This window comes from Thermobia domestica, chromosome 16, assembly GCF_964235325.1.
Source record: "Thermobia domestica chromosome 16, izTheDome1.hap1.1, whole genome shotgun sequence".
Classification (NCBI taxonomy): domain Eukaryota; kingdom Metazoa; phylum Arthropoda; class Insecta; order Zygentoma; family Lepismatidae; genus Thermobia; species Thermobia domestica.
The window spans coordinates 14233641-14245679 of NC_137469.1; the positions used below are offsets into that span (position 1 = coordinate 14233641).

The 12039-nt window shown below is 36.6% G+C and overlaps 1 pseudogene; it reads right to left on the bottom strand.

Moving 5' to 3' along the window:
* Nucleotides 1-1293: 1293 nt before the first annotated feature.
* On the bottom strand, nt 1294-1818 carry LOC145672419 (protein GVQW3 pseudogene; annotated as a pseudogene).
* Between the last annotated feature and the right edge of the window lie 10221 nt (nt 1819-12039).

Below are 12039 nucleotides of genomic sequence, written 5' to 3' on the forward strand. Positions count from 1 at the left end.
GACTGGAGTTGTAACTACAATCCTAAGATTCAACAAATTTTCAAACTAACACTTTAAAATAAAAGTGATAAAAAATTGAAACTAAAAATTTTGAGCAAGATTGTTGAAATCTTTCGAAAAACATAAAGATTTGGAAGTGATCAGCAATCACATTGTGTCAAGAATAACGATCTATTATTAACCATTGACTATGAGCCGTGACTACAAAACTGAGGTTCAAAAATTTTTTAAACTAAAAATTTTAAACAAAAACGGACACAATTTAAACAAAGATTTGAAAGTGACCAGCCAATTTGAATGCACAATTAATAATTTTCCTCTAATCACTTTAGACTATGAGTTGTACTGGTAACTACATTTCAAAATGTAAAATTGTTGTTACATATCAATCGATTCAAATAATTAGCAATCTAATACAAAAAAAAAAAAAACTTTCAGTTGAAAAGTTCAATTGTATTCTTTAGTAAGCAAACATATTAGATTAGAAAATCGTTTCACAGTTAACCGTCAAACTTTATCCGGTATTCAACTACTCGATTGACAAATCAACGGTTTTCAATTATTTGATCACGAACTAAACGGTTTTCAAGTATCTGACTACATCTAGTATCTTAAGCTATGTATCATGATTACAAATATTAAAGTGGAAATTGTAAAAATTGTTTCTGTATATCAATAAGTTTTAATAATAATCTTTCAGATTTTAAGTTCTAAAATTTTCCACTAATGACATTAGACTTAGTCGTAACTACAATACCAAGTTTCAAACATTTTCAAATAAAGAATATTTTTAAACACTAATTTTTAATTAGAATTTTTCAAAACTTTCGACAAAATTTTTCAAAACAAAAGATTTGAAAGTAATCAGCCAATCACATTGTACCAAAAATAGTTATCAACCAATGACCTTAAACTATGAGTGGCAACTGAAATTCATAGTGTGAAATTGTTTTTGTTGCTTATTAAGTCCTATTTTTTTTAGTAATCACTTGAGACTATGCCCTGTGCTCGCCCTATGAGCATGTGATATAACAAAAGGCTCTCAAATGACCAACTTTTATGTAATACAGGGTCCATCCTTAAAGTAGTAGGACTGAGTCAATTAAAAATAAGATATTGACAGAAATAACACTTACGGTTAATATTCTTCGAAATATGATCCTCCTACATCCACGCGCTGCCAGCGGGATTTCCAGTTTTCATACGCTTCCTGGAAGGCGGAAACTGGAATGTGGTTCAGCTGCCTCGTCACGGCCTGTTGTAATGCTTCCACCGAGCCGTGATGATGCCCCTTCAGGGTGGTTTTGAGGCGGGGGAAGAGGAAAAAGTCTGGTGGGGCAAGGTCGGGACTGTAGGGTGGCTGAGGCAAGGTTGCAATGTTATGTTGGGCCAGATACGCCACCACTCGGAAGTCCTTTTGCGAACGTTCTTTTGCTCGCCTGTCAGCACTCGCGGCACCAACTTTGCACAAATTTTCCTCATTTGCAATTGTTCGTGCACAAATTCGTGAACTTGGGTTTTAGCAATGCCAAGTTCATCGGCAATCATGCAAACAGTTAATCTTCGGTCACTGTCCAGCAAATTCTTCACTCTTGCAACATTTTCCTCCGTTTTGGAGCTCGAAGGTCGTCCTGGCCGTGCAGCGTCTTCAACTTCTTCTCTCCCCTCCCTAAACAGCTTGTGCCACTCAAACATACTCGATCTTCCAATGGCGTTATCACCGTACGCCGTCTTGATCATTTCATGAGTCTCTTTCCACGTTTTACCGAGCTTCACGCAAAATTTGATGGCGTAACGCTGTTCCAAAAGATTGGCCATGACGCAGCGTGACGAGGGTCACTCGCAGAGGTTACGATGACGAGCGATCTTTACCCTGCTATGGCTGGCAGCCGACTGGCGCTTCTTCCTGTCTTTCCTTAGACCCACCTCAACCAACAACAGGTGGAGTAACCGCCGTCAGTCTGTAAAATGAAAAGAAAAAAATCAGTCCTACTACTTTAAGGATGGACCTTGTATGCAGACAGTAGCGCTGCTGTTGCGGAAACAGGTGTCTACATTGAATATTTGATACATTGATTATTACATATGTTAATAACATGGGAGAAAGGGAGAAAATAAAGAAAAGCTTTTCCAAATAAATCTCCAGACACAACGTGGCCGCCGAAAAATCTTTGTATGATGCATATCTAATTAATAACTTAATTTTATTTGCAATCTGAACAAGTTTTCCATCTTTTCTGTTGCTGCATTTCTGAGATACATTTTTTCAGTGTGTTCTTTTTACTTCACTACATTTTTTAGTTTCAATTCTTAGTTTGTGCAGAAGGAGCTATATTGTTTATTTTTGCATTTTTTTTGTACAGATCTCTTTTTAAAAGATCTCATAGCAATAATGACTCGTCCAGTTTTAGATGGCATTTACCAAAAGCTAACATCTACAGAAACAATGGATAGTGAAGATACTCCAGAATACATAAGCCTTACTGTCTTTCTGCAGTTCATATGTAAACTTGTGAACATGATTTACACTCAAGCAAACTATTTGATGTACTGTGTTGACATTTCCACATGGGTATACTACACATATTATACCATACATTTCATAATGAATGTTATTTAATTGAAATTCGTATTTTTCATTTTGCATAATTTATCTAACAATAAATTAAAAAGTAAAAGGTTGAACCTTTGTTATACAATTTATTACGCAACACGATGCTGTAGAAAATTCAATTTGTTTCCATTTATTGTCGAAGTGACACATAGCTCGCTTTCTCATTATACCCAAAAATTATGCCCAATAGAAATGTTGATAAGATAGTCAAATACAAGCATACCCGTTTGAACTTTAACATTTGCATGATTTATGTTTCCAATGCATAATATACCTACTTGAAAACATGGCTTGAAAGCAAAGTTACCGGGGCAACATTGGAACAGAAACGACGAGAGGAATCTCGGTACAAACAAAGTACTCGGAAAGTTAAATTTTGCTCATATTAAAAAAGAATAAGATTCATTAAACTTCGTTCTGCCAGTTTTAGCTCCAAATAACCGACTACCAAACCTTGTTTTAATGGTAGTATGTATTGGAAGTATAAAATATACCGATGTTAAGTTTCAAAACAATAAACTTGTGTTTGACTATCTTACGACTATCAAGATCTCTGTGAGCATAATTGTTTGGGAGAAAAAGTAGCCTATGTGAAAAAAGAAAGAACAAAATAACTCCCATTGCACAAATGAAGAATTAACACTACAAGAGTGATTCAGAAAGTAATGCTTCCAAGGTGATACCTTTACTTGTGTTTGACAGATAGCACCGGTGATTCAGAAAGTAATGCTTCCAAGGTGATATTTTCATTTGTGTTTGACAGATAGCACCGGTGATTCAGAAAGTAATGCTTCCAAGGTGATACTTTTATTTGTGTTTGACAGATAGCACCGGTGATTCAGAAAGTAATGCTTCCAAGGTGATACTTTTATTTGTGTTTGACAGATAGCATTGGTGATTCAGAAAGTAATGCTTCCAAGGTGATATTTTTATTTGTGTTTGACAGATAGCACCGGTGATTCAGAAAGTAATGCTTCCAAGGTGATACTTTTATTTGTGTTTGACAGATAGCACCGGTGATTCAGAAAGTAATGCTTCCAAGGTGATATTTTTATTTGTGTTTGACAGATAGCACCGGTGATTCAGCAAGTAATGCTTCCAAGGTGATACTTTTATTTGTGTTTGACAGATAGCACCGGTGATTCAGAAAGTAATGCTTCCAAGGTGATACTTTTATTTGTGTTTGACAGATAGCACCGATACAGGCATCAATTGGTGGCATCATTTTTCAAAATATTTCGCATTATGCTCAACACACTTGTGCCAATGCGAAATAAAGCTCTTTTTTATGCCGTCGGTGAAGAATTGTGGTGGCTGCTGGTGACATCATCGAAGAACTGCTGCTTCTACATCCGCGTCACAATTATAGCGTTGGCCCTTAAGGTGATTCTTAAATTTGAGGAAAAGCTCAAAGTCGCAGGGCGCAATATTCAGACTATAGGCAAGATAAGGCAGAATGTCAACTACATTTTGCCTGCAGATGAGACAACTTTGAGTTTTTGTGTGTGTGTGGGGGGGGGGGGGAGGAGAGGACGTGTGGCGGTACTCCATCGACTGACGCTTCGTTTTCCGGTAGAAATAGGGTATCCCTACTCGTCACCGGCGATAATGTTCCTGGGAGCACAGCCTTCTGCAGTCAGAAATTCAATGACAGCCCGCTGTTTCAACCGGACGTAACAACTGGATGTCATTCATTGCTCTATTACTCTGGAACGAGAAAAGATAGAAAGGTGAAACAAGCAGCATTATATAGCTTAAACAGCAGTGCATTAATGACAAACACTTTAGAGTGTTTGCAATACTCTTGACCAAGTAGTGGATTTGGAGGCATTACTTTCCGAATCACTCTTGTAAAAAAAAAAAAAAAAAAAAAAACAGCTCTATCAAAGTTGTCCAACTTTACGGTATGAAATTGAATATAGTTTCAATATTGATAATGATTAAGGTTACCGACATTAATAAGGTAATTGAATACTACGTTTCTTTCGTGGTAAGACCTGTGATATTAGATTAGGCTATATATTTAAATCTTAAACCTTGAAGTACCACAGAATGGTGTCTCAGTCTGTATATAGTATAAAAATGAAAGTCACATGTTTTTGTGACTTCGTACCCCGATCTCGATCAAATTTTCAACATAAATGAGGCTGGGCTCTGGGACGGTTTTTATTATGTCACTTTGACGGTGTAACTAGAAGAGGGGGGACGGGGCCGTGGTGGCTAAGTGGTAGAGCGTTCACCTCTGATGCGTGGGGTCCCAGGTTTGATCCCAGCCCCCGCCAAGCGAATTTTGTGGTGGACAAAAACCGTGTGCGTGGGTTTCCTCGGGGTTGTCCCGTTTCCTCCCACATTCTTCATTCCACCATTTCATTCATTACTCATCCTCACCGTCTCCTTTAGCCTAACCGGTATAACCGTGGGACGTAAAACTCAAAAATTTCATTTCATTTTAGAAGACGAAAAGTTTGGAGAAAACGCAAAAAGCTGGTCAAAAGTAAAAAAACGAAAGTTAATAATATAGGATTTTTTTATGTAGTTGGCTAGAATGATGTTAGAAGGGCCCAAATCCATAAATAGAATAGGGTTTTTACTTTATTTCGACTACCTGAACCACTCTTAAGTAGACCCGTCAGCAGGCCAAATTCGTAGAGAAGAATAGAAGAATTGTGACGCGTCCGTTGAAACGGTTGTAACTTTCGAACGCGTTCATAGTTTTTAAATCTGTAAAGTTTTCCTATATCGTATTAGTAACTAGAATAAGTGTATGAAGTGAAAAATTAATAATAATGGTGTAATAATTTATAATTTAAATCGCAAGTCAGGCAAAATTTTCACATTGTTTATATATTTTATTAACTTAAAGCGTTGAAAACATTATGTGCACCCTCGTGCACCGCGTTCATATTTTGTAGAATGGTAGTCTGAAAATTAATTAATGCTGTCGACAAAAACGTAGCTGCCAAAACGTGCCAATTACGAAGCGTGTTGATTTCAATTATTGCTCATTAATGTTACAGTGACAAGCCGTTGTAGTTATCATAACCAAATCAAATACCAATAATTTGTGTCATTTAAGTAACAATACATTTCTAATAAATAAGAACGTAAGTAACAAGTAATTGTTCATGAAAATATGTGAAAAAAGTGAATGTTGTTAAAGATACATTGTGAAAATTACGAAGTGTGTTGACATTCTTGTTATTCCGCCATTTTGGATCCGCCATTTTGTTTTTTTCAACGTTAATTGCAGAATCGTAATCAGCAATCTCAATAACCCCTTAATACTAAATTTCATTCAATCTGAATATAGTTGTCATATTTTGGCCAGCTTTTTGCGTTTTCGCCCCACTCTGAGACGGGGAGAGGGGATATGTAAAAATAAATAAAAACTGGTAGCTCTTGAATCACGCAACCGATCTCGATCAAATTTGATACATAAATGGAATGCTTTTTTAAAATTTCATTTTAACAGTGCAACTTTGAGGAGGAGAGGGGGATATATTTAAAAATAATTCAAAATGAAAGTTACGTTCGTGACTTAATAACTCTCGAACATTATGACCGATCTCGATTAAATTTTCAACATAAATGTGGTTCTGGCTTGGGATGGTTTTTATCATTTCACTTTAACGGTGTAACTTGGGGAGGCATAGGGAGGACATATTTAAAAATGATCAAAAATGACCGATATTAGTGTCAAATTCATAGCTTTCGGGATCACTGAGATGAATAGTGACACTTCCGCGTGTTTAAACCCAAATTCAGCTCTTTATGAAAATGAAATGGAATCTTTAAATTTTACGTTCCATGGTTATACCGGCTATGTTAAAGGAGACGATGATGGTGGGAAATTAATGAAATGATGGAATGAACAAAGTGGTAAGAAATGGGAGAACCCCGAGAAAACCCACGCACACAGTGTTTGTCCACACCAAAACTCCCTGAACCCTCTACCACTGAGCCACCGAGGCCCGTTAAGCCCTTTATGTCCAAAACTAAACGTATTCTCTTTCTATGTGCGAAGAACGGGTATTCTGCTAGTATATAATATTATATCACGTGACACATGTTTAACAAAGGCATATGTTACACATACTTTGAATGTAGTTACGCTATATGGGGGGCCGCGGTGGCTCAGTGGTAGAGCGTTCATCTCTGGTGTATGGGGTCCCGGGTTCGATCCCAGCTCGCGCTAAGTGAACTTTGTGGGTGGACAAACACCGTGTGCGTGGGCTTCCTCGGGGTTCTCCCATTTCCTCCCACTTTCTTCATTCCACCATCTCATTCATTTCTCATCATCACCGTCTCCTAAGCCTAGCTGGCATAATTGTGGGACGTAAAACTTAAAGATTTCATTTCGTTTCTATAGTTATGCTCTTTACAGCAAGGTATATGCTAAAGGAGAAAAGATATATACACACTTATTTCATCTTTAACTATGACGTAGAATTTTCCTCGTTTTTCGTATATTCTTTCTTTCTTTTTTTCCCCTAACTTTTAATATTTCAGAACGGAAGGTTAAGCCTTTGGAAAAGGTCAGGTGGTCCCTCAAGATTTCAACCGGAATAAGGAAACTCTTCAGAACGTTTCTTACAGCTATCAACGACCATGAGCTTTAATCGAGATATGAATTTAAGTTAAGAGGAAAGAAGAACCGTATAGGGAAAAAAATTGTCCTAAGAAAAAAGAAATGAAAATGGAAAGAAAAAGGTGATAAAGGTTAACAGAAGGAAATCTAAAAGATAAAAAAGAAAAAAAAAAACTAAAATGAAGTGATATTTTAAAATTTATGAATTTGAGTATATACAACTCTGTATAAAGAGTGGTATGCTAAAGTATGTCCGAACTTCAGCAAGTGCTTTGCCTTAGTACAAAGCCACAAAGTATCATTATCAGTAGAGGTTTGCGCGGATGCGGATATCCGCGGATATATCCGCATCAAAATGGGCATTTGCGGATGTATATTTCTTTTCTGTGCGGATAACGGATAAAATTGCGGATATGGTTTCCTACATCTTTTCCTACTTAAAAAAACGCTATGAAATTTGTGATGATAGTGGAAAGAGCATTAAGAAACGTTAATTTGAATTAAAAGTTTTAAAACTTGTTGAAAAATAACTAATATCAAAGTAAATGTCTTTGAAGCTCAGGGGCGTAAATAAGGGCCCCGCAGACCCCGCATTGCGGGGGAGCTCAAGCCATCATGGAGCCCCCAAATCGTGATGTAGGACGTAGAGAAGGGGCCCCATTCCACGTTGTCTGCGGGATGGCCCCCAAGCCCTCAGTTACGCCACTGTTGAAGCTTGAGATTTAATGACAGCAAAAAAGCAAGAAACGATACGAGAGAGTTGTTCTTTTATTGCTCTTTTCAATAGCTATTAAAAATGTGTTTAAAAATAGTTTCGAAATCATGACTATTATAGAACAGGTAAGTTGTATGTATTTGTAACCTCATTATCTGCGGATGCGGATGTGGTGCGGATAGAAATATTGCGGATGCGGAGGCGGATGCGATATTTTATATCCGCGCAGACCTCTAAATATCAGTATATACATATTCATACTTCCATCTCAACGTTCTGGAGCAGTGTTACCAGATCTAAAGACAAAAAAAGTAGAGAGGTTTCAATCCAAAAGAAACGAATTTGAACTTTTGGTAACCAAAACATAAAAATGAATTATTTTGCAGCTATACAGTTGTACTAATATATACAGGGTGTAACAAAACAGTACGGCAAAATTTCAGGGATGAATTCCTTATGGGCAGACAAGTAAAAAAAAAAGGTTGATATAACCTTATGTCGAGAAATGGATCTTTACAGAGTTACAGCCATTAAGTCTTCTGACGGTATGAAATAGTCACATTCTGGACGCCCCCCCCACCAATGAGACTCAATTTAAACCTCAATATCTCAGCTCCTAATTAAGTTAGAAAGATTAATTTTGGTATCAATATCTTCCTGAAGGATGAACTACGTGTAAATCACATACAGATATGGCGTGTATGTCGTCAAGCGAGCTTATATCCATATCACGTGCTACGAGTACAGTCTGTCAGCAGCCGACTATCTGCTGCAAGTACGCTTTTGCTAGTGATATCTCCAACAGTGTGCCATTAATCTCATTTTCTCATTCCCAATAATGCTTACAGATGAGGCTTATTTCACACGAGAAGGTATCTTCAATTACCGTAATTTACATGTTTAAACGGACGATAATCCTCATGAAACCAGTCCCAGGAGACATCAACAACAGTTTGTTCTCAGTGTGTGGTAACCTATTGTCATTGACATTGTACTAAGCCCACATATACTTCCACAGCGGGGACAGGAAACACCTATCAAGACTTTCTGCAAACTCACATTCCGGATGCATTGGATAACTTGCCCTTGGCTCTGCACACACTCGAAAAAAATGCATATCAGTGGAACGTTTCATCTTTAAGGAAGACATTGATACCAAATTTATCTTCCTAGCTTAATTAGGTGCTGAGCTATTGAGTTTTAAATTAAGTGACATTGAGGGACGTCTAGAATGTGACTATTTCATATCATCAGGCGACTCCATGGCCATAACTCTGTAACGATGCATTTCTCCACATATGGTTATATGAATACTCTTACTTGTCTACCTATAAGGAATCCATCCTTGAAATTTTGCCGTATCTCTTTTGTTACACCCTGTGTATCTTTAGCAATTTAAGTGGAAACACCTGAGCACAGTCGGTGGCAGTTGTGTGTGTGTTAGGGTAAACTCCATACTATGTCAGGATCACCAGAACTGTAGTCTGCAATGAACTGGACTGATGGTGATAGTATAGAACGGGGTGACCTTTCTGATTTCGAAGGAGACAAATTTGCCTAAGCCAGTTTTATGAGCTCTAAACTACACTTTATAACATTTACAGTATGCTCTTTCACTTTTATCCCCCACTTTTTAAATTCATTTGATAAATTCTTTATCTGAGAGTTACGAATTTTGGAACTTTTTTTGTAACACCATTTCACTCATTATGTTAATATGTAAAGTACAGTAAGATAATTAAGCTCTCTGAATTCTATATTATGACTCGCATTACTCATACGGTTACAAGCCAGCCATCATCCTCACTTCTTTAGTTCACCAGGATCATTACCCCGCATCTTCACCATATTTATTTGGGATCGTAACAAGACATACGTGAGAGCACTAAGAAATTGGGGATGAACTAATGAACTAACATTTAATTGAACTAAATGAACAAATTCAAATTTATACTTTTCCCACATGGATTTATTCACTTCTTAATGACAAATAAGTTTAACGGCCTAAGAGAGACTTTGAGTACGTATCTCTTCTTCTATCCATACCGGGCTCCCCACTTCTCCTTTTTGTAGATGTTATAGAACGGCTTTCACTTAAGGATCACAAGATCGAAGAGGAGAGGTTTTGCTAAGAATGATCTTCCATCTTACTGTAGTCTGGATTTTATTCAAAAGTGACTTCCTAGGTTCAATTCAGCAGTTTTCTATCATTCAACTCGGGAGTACACTAAAGAATGCGGAATTTAGACAGGATGGTATGATCAGGACAGAGCAATGTACTGCCAGAGTTTGGAGCTCTTAAAAGTAGCTCTAAGTAGCAGTATTACAACCCCCTCCCCAGAAGTCCGTCCTGGATCCGCCCCTGGATACAAACAAATATATATACAAACAAATATATGTCCCATCTTTCGATAATATTACACCTGAAAACATTAGCTTCAGAGTCAGTCATAATTGTGCGCCATACCTTATTAATTATACCATGAACGGTTGTCTTTCTGGTATAATAGTAACGACCTTAATGAGCGTGTATTTCAGTTTCACCTTAATAGGTAACATGGTTATCGCAATCTTTGCCATTAAAGTTTACCAAAAAAAAAAAAAAAAACGTTTCTCTCTATTATTTCGAAAGCTAGCGAGAATTTACACTAACTCAGATAATTTTGTTTTATCTCAATAAAATGGGGATAGATCTCGTTAAGAGGTCAGTAGCAGAGTTATCAATGGCGTCGCCCTAGGCACGATTCGGCCTGCCGCCCCTTCGTGTTTCGCGAATATAGGAAATGTCTTAATGTAATAGACGATGTTTAATTTTCCGTCATTGGCACGCTTTTATTCGTGCCTTTGTCCAATAAACGCATAGTGAAGTAAATTGTTTCGAAGTTTTATTAATTCGTTATGAAATAAATTAATCGCTGGACGCAATACCGCTCTTGGCGAAGTTCGATTAAAATTTGCTTAGCTTATATTATGTACTATATTTTAACGTAATATATCATTAAAATTTTCATACCTTCACTTTCTTATGCGTTGGTGAAGATGATTCAAAATAAGACAGCTCACAATATTCGTTTTATTTATTGCACTTGAGAAGTAATACTTTTCTTTTGTAAACACAAACAGGAGAAATTCACTTAAACTCATATTTTTCATATTCTTTGTATGTCGAACATATAGTATTGTTTAATAGTTTTGCTACCAAAACAAAACAGTTAAGATATTATGAAAACATATTCTTACATTAAACGTTTATGCCTTGCTTTCATAACAGAAAATTCTTCCATTAATTAAGGAGTTCGATGTACTAAGGGCGTAAGTCTGAAACATGCAGTTGGAGGAGAAAAACGATGTTGCAAATTTAAGTAGTGTTTTCTTTTTCTTATATAAAACAATGTAATATGCAGCATTTTATACCGATATTGAATTGAAATGTTACCTGGAGGCTAAATAAGCATGGCAAAAGCCACAAATGCGTTTGTGAAGCAAAAAGGGCGTAAACTCGCTTACGCTCTTATTACATCAAACTCTTCAATTGTTCAATAGGCTGACACGCAATATTTCATTAATGATTTTTTAAAAAAATAAACCCTCCCAATGAAATTAAATTGAGGATCACATGGACGAACTGTAAGTAACAATATTCCTATAATTTACCGGTAAAAAAAAAAAAAAACTTCCTCCGGCTGCTGCCCCTTAAAGGCTGCGCCCCTAGGCACGTGCTTAGTGTGCCTAATGGTTAGTAGATATCTTATTTTTGGACAGTTTTGTAATTCGATAAACGCTAATGTTGTAAACTGAGCACATTTCCGAAGGGTTAACATTCTAGCTGATGCTAAATCGTAACATTACATGTAGAAGCTTAAGTAACAAACCAAATTTTTATCTTCTAGAAACACAAATCTAAAATAATAAAAAAAGAAAAAAACAAAGAAAATAAAACGTCTCGGATATTCAAATTGTACAATATCTGCATTGAACTTGTTAAGTGATTAAACGGTAAATAAAACGTCTGTTCGATTTTATGGGAAATTTTCCTTCTTTCAATAAGACTGCATCTACGTCAGAAGTTAGACTTTAAAAGTCATCCAATAAGAGAGTACCGAATTCCGAGAACTATATAAT